Here is an 8,276-nt window from a genome sequence, read left to right on the forward strand (position 1 = left end):
TATATGGTCCCTCACTTTTCACACCCTAATACTGGCACGGGACCATATAGGGTCCCTCACTTTTCCCACCCTAACACTGCCACGGGGCCATGTACGGTCCCTCACTTTTCACACCCTAATACTGCCACGGGGTCATGTACGGTCCCTCACTTTTCACACCCTAATACTGCCACGGGGTCATGTACGGTCCCTCACTTTTCACACCCTAATACTGGCACGGGGTCATATATGGTCCCTCACTTTTCACACCCTAATACTGGCACGGGGTCATATATGGTCCCTCACTTTTCACACCCTAATACTGGCACGGGACCATATAGGGTCCCTCACTTTTCCCACCCTAACACTGCCACGGGGCCATGTACGGTCCCTCACTTTTCCCACCCTAACACTGCCACGGGGCCATGTACGGTCCCTCACTTTTCACACCCTAACACTGCCACGGGACCATGTACGGTCCCTCACTTTTCCCACCCTAATACTGCCACGGGACCATGTACGGTCCCTTCCTTTTCACACCCTAACACTGCCACGGGACCATGTACGGTCCCTTCCTTTTCACACCCTAACACTGCCACGGGGCCATGTACGGTCCCTCACTTTTCACACCCTAACACTGCCACGGGACCATGTACGGTCCCTCACTTTTCACACCCTAACACTGCCACGGGGACATATACGGTCCCTCACTTTTCACACCCTAACACTGCCACGGGGACATATACGGTCCCTCACTTTTCACACCCTAACACTGCCACGGGGACATATACGGTCCCTCACTTTTCACACCCTAACACTGCCACGGGACCATGTACGGTCCCTCACTTTTCACACCCTAATACTGCCACGGGGACATATACGGTCCCTCACTTTTCACACCCTAACACTGCCACGGGGCCATGTACGGTCCCTCACTTTTCACACCCTAACACTGCCACGGGACCATGTACGGTCCCTCACTTTTCCCACCCTAATACTGCCACGGGGCCATATAGGGTCCCTCACTTTTCACACCCTAAAACTGCCACGGGACCATGTACGGTCCCTCACTTTTCACACCCTAATACTGCCACGGGACCATGTACAGTCCCTCACTTTTCACACCCTAATACTGCCACGGGACCATGTACGGTCCCTCACTTTTCACACCCTAATACTGGCACGGGACCATGTACGGTCCCTCACTTTTCCCACCCTAATACTGCCACGGGGACATATACGGTCCCTCACTTTTCACACCCTAACACTGCCACGGGACCATGTACGGTCCCTCACTTTTCACACCCTAAAACTGCCACGAGGCCATGTACGGTCCCTCACTTTTCCCACCCTAATACTGCCACGGGACCATGTACGGTCCCTCACTTTTCCCACCCTAACACTGCCACGGGGTCATATATGGTCCCTCACTTTTCACACCCTAATACTGCCACGGGACCATGTACGGTCCCTCACTTTTCACACCCTAATACTGCCACGGGACCATGTACAGTCCCTCACTTTTCACACCCTAATACTGCCACGGGACCATGTACGGTCCCTCACTTTTCCCACCCTAACACTGCCACGGGGCCATATATGGTCCCTCACTTTTCACACCCTAATACTGCCACGGGACCATGTACAGTCCCTCACTTTTCACACCCTAATACTGCCACGGGACCATGTACGGTCCCTCACTTTTCACACCCTAACACTGCCACGGGACCATGTACGGTCCCTCACTTTTCACACCCTAATACTGCCACGGGACCATGTACGGTCCCTCACTTTTCCCACCCTAATACTGCCACGGGACCATGTACGGTCCCTCACTTTTCACACCCTAATACTGCCACGGGACCATGTACGGTCCCTCACTTTTCCCACCCTAATACTGCCACGGGACCATGTACGGTCCCTCACTTTTCACACCCTAATACTGCCACGGGACCATGTACGGTCCCTCACTTTTCACACCCTAATACTGCCACGGGACCATGTACGGTCCCTCACTTTTCACACCCTAATACTGCCACGGGGCCATATATGGTCCCTCACTTTTCCCACCCTAATACTGCCACGGAGCCATATATGGTCCCTCACTTTTCACACCCTAATACTGCCACGGAGCCATATATGGTCCCTCGCTTTTCACACCCTAATACTGCCACGAGGCCATGTATGGTCCCTCACTTTTCCCACCCTAATACTGCCACGGGGCCATATAGGGTCCCTCACTTTTCACACCCTAATACTGCCACGAGGCCATGTACGGTCCCTCACTTTTCACACCCTAATACTGCCACGGGACCATGTACGGTCCCTCACTTTTCACACCCTAACACTGCCACGGGACCATGTACGGCCCCTCTCTTTTCCCACCCTAACACTGCCACGGGGACATATACAGTCCCTCACTTTTCACACCCTGATACTGCCACGGGACCATGTACGGCCCCTCTCTTTTCCCACCCTAATACTGCCACGGGACCATGTACGGTCCCTCACTTTTCACACCCTAACACTGCCACGGGGACATATACGGTCCCTCACTTTTCAAACCCTAATACTGCCACGGGACCATATATGGTCCCTCACTTTTCACACCCTAACACTGCCACGGGACCATGTACGGTCCCTCACTTTGCACACCCTAATACTGCCACGGGGCCATGTACGGTCCCTCACTTTTCACACCCTAACACTGCCACGGGGCCATAGTGAAAAGTGAAAAGAGTGAAAATGTGCCTTTTTAAAAAAGGATCGTATCCCACTGAAGTTTAAAAATCTGTAGGTTGTTGCTGCTGTATGACGAGTAGAAAGCTGATAATGAAGTATACCTGATCATGACCACTACGATAGACCCTTGACCCTTTGGGTCGGCGGGTGAGCACACACACACAGTGACCAGAAGACTTCGGGCAGCAGGTGTGGGGCCTACCGACCGTCAAGAGGACAGTTGTTTACCGCTGAACATCGACGCAGGCGAATACGATGGGCTAATACAGTGCGACGGTGGCAGCGTCGGGACTGGCAACGCCTGGTCATTACGGACGAAAGCAGGTTCTTAGACTAACATCTAGTCTCTGAAATAAACATAGTTTACAGAAAAAAAAGTTGTTTATTAATAGTTATAAAATATAATTAAAAGGAACCCAGAGACTTTCTTCATTATCAGATACTGCAGTAATCTAGACTTGCCAAACATTATAGACTTGAATGGGCTGTATTGGATATATTTGTTTCAGGGTCTGTATGACAGACTAGCAGGTTGTGTTTGTTTAGAGTTAATGGCAGACAGCGTGTTTACCGTCGCAGAGGTGAACGGATAGCTGTTTGCTGCGTTCAAAGAAGTCGTTCCTTACGGTGGAGGTGGAGTAATGGTGTGGGGTGGAATTTGTGGAGACCAGACAACGCCACTCGTCGTGATCAATGGAAACCTCAACGCGCAACGCTACAGAGATGACATCCTCCGTCCAGTAGTGCTGCCCTACCCCCAGCAACAACCCCGAGGTGTTCTGTACCAACACGACAACGCCAGGCCCCTCACACCTCGTATCGTAGCAGACTTCCTTGCCAACAGCAACGTCAACGTCTTACCGTGGCCGGCATGTTCTCCTGACTTATCACCCATAGAACAGCCCAGGGACGTCTTGGACAGGTGAGTTAGAGTCCGACCACACCCTCCCGCCAAATGACAAGAGTTGGTACCAACTCTACAAGATGAATGGAACTGCTTGCCACGTGACCTCTTCCGATGTTTGACGTTTTCCGTCCGACGCAGTCTTTGCATTTATGGAGGCACGGGGTGGCCACATTCGCTATTAAAGTGACACGTGTCACTTGTGTCTGGGACCACTTTCCGCGTTTGATTGAATATCAGTTAAAATCTGGACACTGAATTTTCAACTCCCACTGATTTTGTTTGTCTGGTGTACAATGTGTGACCACAAACTGTCTGAGTTGTTTGTGGAATAGTTGGTTTATTAAATATGCTTCACCTCAAACGTTTTTAGTTTATTAGTTTATTAATTACAGTCACTTCAATCTGGTGCAAAGTTAATTTGGCCGCTCAGTTTAGAAAGCACCGGTTTTCAAATTAACTATTTTTTTTATTTAAACCCTGAACACGTTTAGCTGTTAAACAGGATCCAAAACATGTCAAAATTATGGGACAAAGTACGTATTTAAGTTTGTGTTTAGAATCACATTTCTACAGTGTACCAGACTGTTATTCCTATCATTAATATAATTACCTCACCATATATTTCCTTTTTAAATTATTTATGTACGTTCGCGTGTGCCATATTCACACATACATTTTGACCTTTATGACTCATCCATAATCAACAACCAGTCCCTAAAGACACACAGTGATTAACAGGATAAGATGCTGTACTGAACATAGACACCGACTGTGCTTGTCGTAAGAGGCGACTAACGGGATCGGGTGGTCAGGCTCGCTGACTTGGCTGATGCATGTCATCGATCCCAATTACGTGGATCGGTGCGCATGATGTCAATCATTGGATTGTCTGGTCCAGACTCGACTATTTACAGACCGCCGTCATATAGCTGGAATAATGCTGAGTGCAGAGTAAAACAACAATCCAAATCAAAACAGACGCTCTTTATATAATATCATATATAACAACACCTGGCAAGTATACATTATAACACTGATAATAAACAAAAAAAATACTAATAAACGCCGGAAACTATTGATTATTTCAAACATGCTGTGCACTAGAAATGCCTTTGAGGATGTATTTGGTTAAGAGTGGCGTGGTACAAAAATGTTATGAATGGAAGTTGGCACCCCATTAACTGATCTTATTAATAGATGCCTAATGTGTAGTTGTCTCCCTTCCGTGTCTGGCGGGTATGTTATTCAAGTTGTGCGGTCGCCAGGCCTCGGCCGACAAACATGCTATAATCCCAGTCCTAATACACTTTCGAGGTTTTCTTAACGATAACGCGGTTATATTCATGTCTGTAATCGCACTGGGACATGACGGATCACTGTGACGAGGTGTGTAACGTCAGTCGGGGTCGGCAGGTCAAACATCGATCTCCACATTTCCATATCGCTTATTGCGTGGGAAGACATGCCCGCCTCCCATTGGTCGAAATCTCCAGCTTCGACCAATCAACGAGCTTCATTTGTATATTTACATTCCAGAAGCCATACGTGTATACCAACCCATTCATACATGACGTGATATCCTGGCTGAGCGTGGAAGTTTACGGCCAGCTTGGGAATGTTTTTGAGTGCTTCGCCTGAGTGATTGCATCATACCAGGGCGGAAGCTTTCCATCACTCTCCATCGACCTCTACTTCTTTAGCTAAGATGGGGAAATAAATGTATGATTAGTCATGCCGGATTAATATTGTTTCACATAAATTGATCAATAAATCTAGGATTTGGGGGTATTTCGTTTTGTTTGTTTGTTTGTTTGTTGCTCAACGCCGCACTAAGCAATATTCCAGTTATATGACGGCGGTCTGTAAATAATCGAGTCTGGACCAGACAATCCAGTGATTGACATCATAAGCATCGATGCACGCAATTGGGATACGATGACATGCATCAATCAAGTCAGCGAGTCTGACAACCCGATCCCGTTAGTCAACCATAGTCGCCTTTCACGCCAAGCATTTGTTGCTGACCACCTATTCTACCCTGGATCTTCACGGGTCATATCATTTCGTAATTTGTTCATTGGTCAGTTAATATTGACACATTTTAAATCACCAGTGCTATTTTCTGTTATTGTCAGTCTCGATGATTATCATGTTTTGCACCTATCTCATTCAAACAAGATCTTTTACTCCGATAGGATAAAGAGTTATCGTATTAGAGTTTGTGTACATTTCCGGTCCGGTCCAAAAGACAGAAATAGTTCTGTTATTTCTCGCTTTTAACCACCATCTACTAACTGAAATATACACTGAATTGGCACTACGTGGTGTATCCGCCATTAGCGACCAACAAGCAATCGGAAAACAAAACCCATGCACTGGAAAAACGAAGACGTGATCATTTTCGAAGTTTTCCGAGTGCTTACTCGTCTCACATCGGACGCCGATAATATAATAGTGCAAGTGGGTGAACTCTATATAATACTTCAGCTAATTGGTTATATGTTTCCAAATTCGACAAATAGATTTCACATTTCTTTTTGGATACAGCTTATACCCGCCACGGACCCGTATTTACTGACACTTGTATCGCCCCACCCTCGCGATAGTTCTTGGAGTTAATGATACGAGTTGGAGCATTGTTTGCGCTGTTTGTAGATCAAGGTGCGGTTACACTACGTTTTGCGTTGCCAGAAGAAACCAGGTCAAGGGGAGAGGCCCAGTGCTACACCTGTCATTGTACACAATGGCCCATTGCATCATGGACTTGATCCCTAATACCTGTATACAGTGTCAGGTGTCGTGTTTGCTGGTTGTACTTCTGTACCACATATTGAAATGTGCAGTTTCATTCTTGTATTTCTATATCTCCGGGTGACTCTCAGTAGGATCCGCCCTGGTGATATGCCTCTCCAGTCAGGCCAGTGGCTCAGAGTATATAACAATACGACAAGGCTCATCAAATTTATTCATATCCGCCTAGCTATACTTACCGTGCACCGTCATCCCTACTACCGTGCGTACTGCAAATATGACTATACTCAACGCACCTACATATTGCCCGGATGAAGCTAGGAATGTTTGATAAGTTCGATATTAGTTTGTTTGTCCTTGTTGTTTAACGCCGCACTCAGCGATATTCCAGCTATATGACGGCGGTCTGTAAATAATCGAGTCTGGACCAGACAATCCAGTGATTGACATAATGAACATCGATCCACGTAATTTAACAGCATATATGCAATGCTTATCTTAGTTGTTTGTAAACAAATACTCCAACACATATTCCCATGAAAGCTTGATACATTATTTGTACAGATGCCTTAGAGTATGTATTATTCATGTTTTTGTTTAACGTCTTGTTTTAGCATGTCTTTGTTTAAACTGAAAAGTGTCAGTGGCTACTTTTTTAAGCATTGTATTCTTCTTAATGTTGACAACGAATTGCCAGCTGTTTCATGAAAGGTCACACGAAGGTCAACAGAGTAGAATGTTACGTCAAAGTAATGTTTGTGTTTGAACTTTTACTGAGAAAAATCCGCCAAATTTATCTTCTTGCTTCAAAAAAAACAATCCACGTATCAATCATCTGTTATGATATCAACAAAACATCACTCGTATTTATCGGATTAAACAAGTTAAGGAGATTAACACAGGTCTGGGTGGATTAGTATTGATAGGGATGGATAGAAGGACCGGTATTGAGAGATTGTGGGGTGGAGATTTGGGGTCAAGGGCCACATTAGAAATTAGCGTACCACGTATGAAAACAATGACCAGAACACACAGCTATCCCGACCCCCCCCCCCCCCCCCCCCCCCCCAGCCTCCCTAATTCCCAACACCCCTGGCCTCCCTAATCCCCCCCTGCCTCCCTAACCCCCCCCCCCCCCTAATTCCCAACACCCCTGGCCTCCCTACCCCTCACTGATTCCCAAGCCCTAGTTGTCAAAACACACGATCTTACATTATTTTTCATATATTGTTGTGAAGAATCCTTGTCTGGATCGTCCTCCCGCTAGCATTAGCGCAGTAGTTGCTGACTATCGACGTCGCCGACGCCAACATCGACTTTACATTGCGACACCCACAACATTCCTACAAAGCAACGACCTTCACCCCAACGAATCGATTCCCCCTTGTACTTCAATATTATAAATAGCACGGCCTGCTATTTTCGTGCAAAATCGATAATCAAATGTTTTTAGAATAGCTCTTTCAATTTAATCCCTGCTTTTAATATTTACAATGTGCAGAGCATCATCTTCGCAAAAAAATGCTTTACCGCGTAGAAATTATACAAAGTTAAAAACAACTTATATATCCACCACACACCAATAATAATGGAAGCATTAATGACTACAACAACAACAATAATCCTCTGTCCTCTACTGTTAATCCTCAACTTGCTATATATATTCTGCACTATGTCCCTCATTCAGTCTTGCTTGACAACGGTATAAGGATCTATACCGAAACGTTGCTTTTTACAGTATTAAAGAAGTTGTTATCCATAAAAATTGTGTCTATCTTGTCATCCGCCAACTTCTAAGTAATGCCTATCAAACAACAATAATGATAATGATGATGATGATGATGATGATGATGACGACAATCATATCAATGTTCTGGGCTTTACACAATACTAACTA

The sequence above is a fragment of the Haliotis cracherodii genome, unplaced genomic scaffold (genome assembly GCF_022045235.1).
Source record: "Haliotis cracherodii isolate W230 unplaced genomic scaffold, xgHalCrac1.p SCAF_15, whole genome shotgun sequence".
NCBI classification, from domain to species: Eukaryota; Metazoa; Mollusca; class Gastropoda; order Lepetellida; family Haliotidae; genus Haliotis; species Haliotis cracherodii.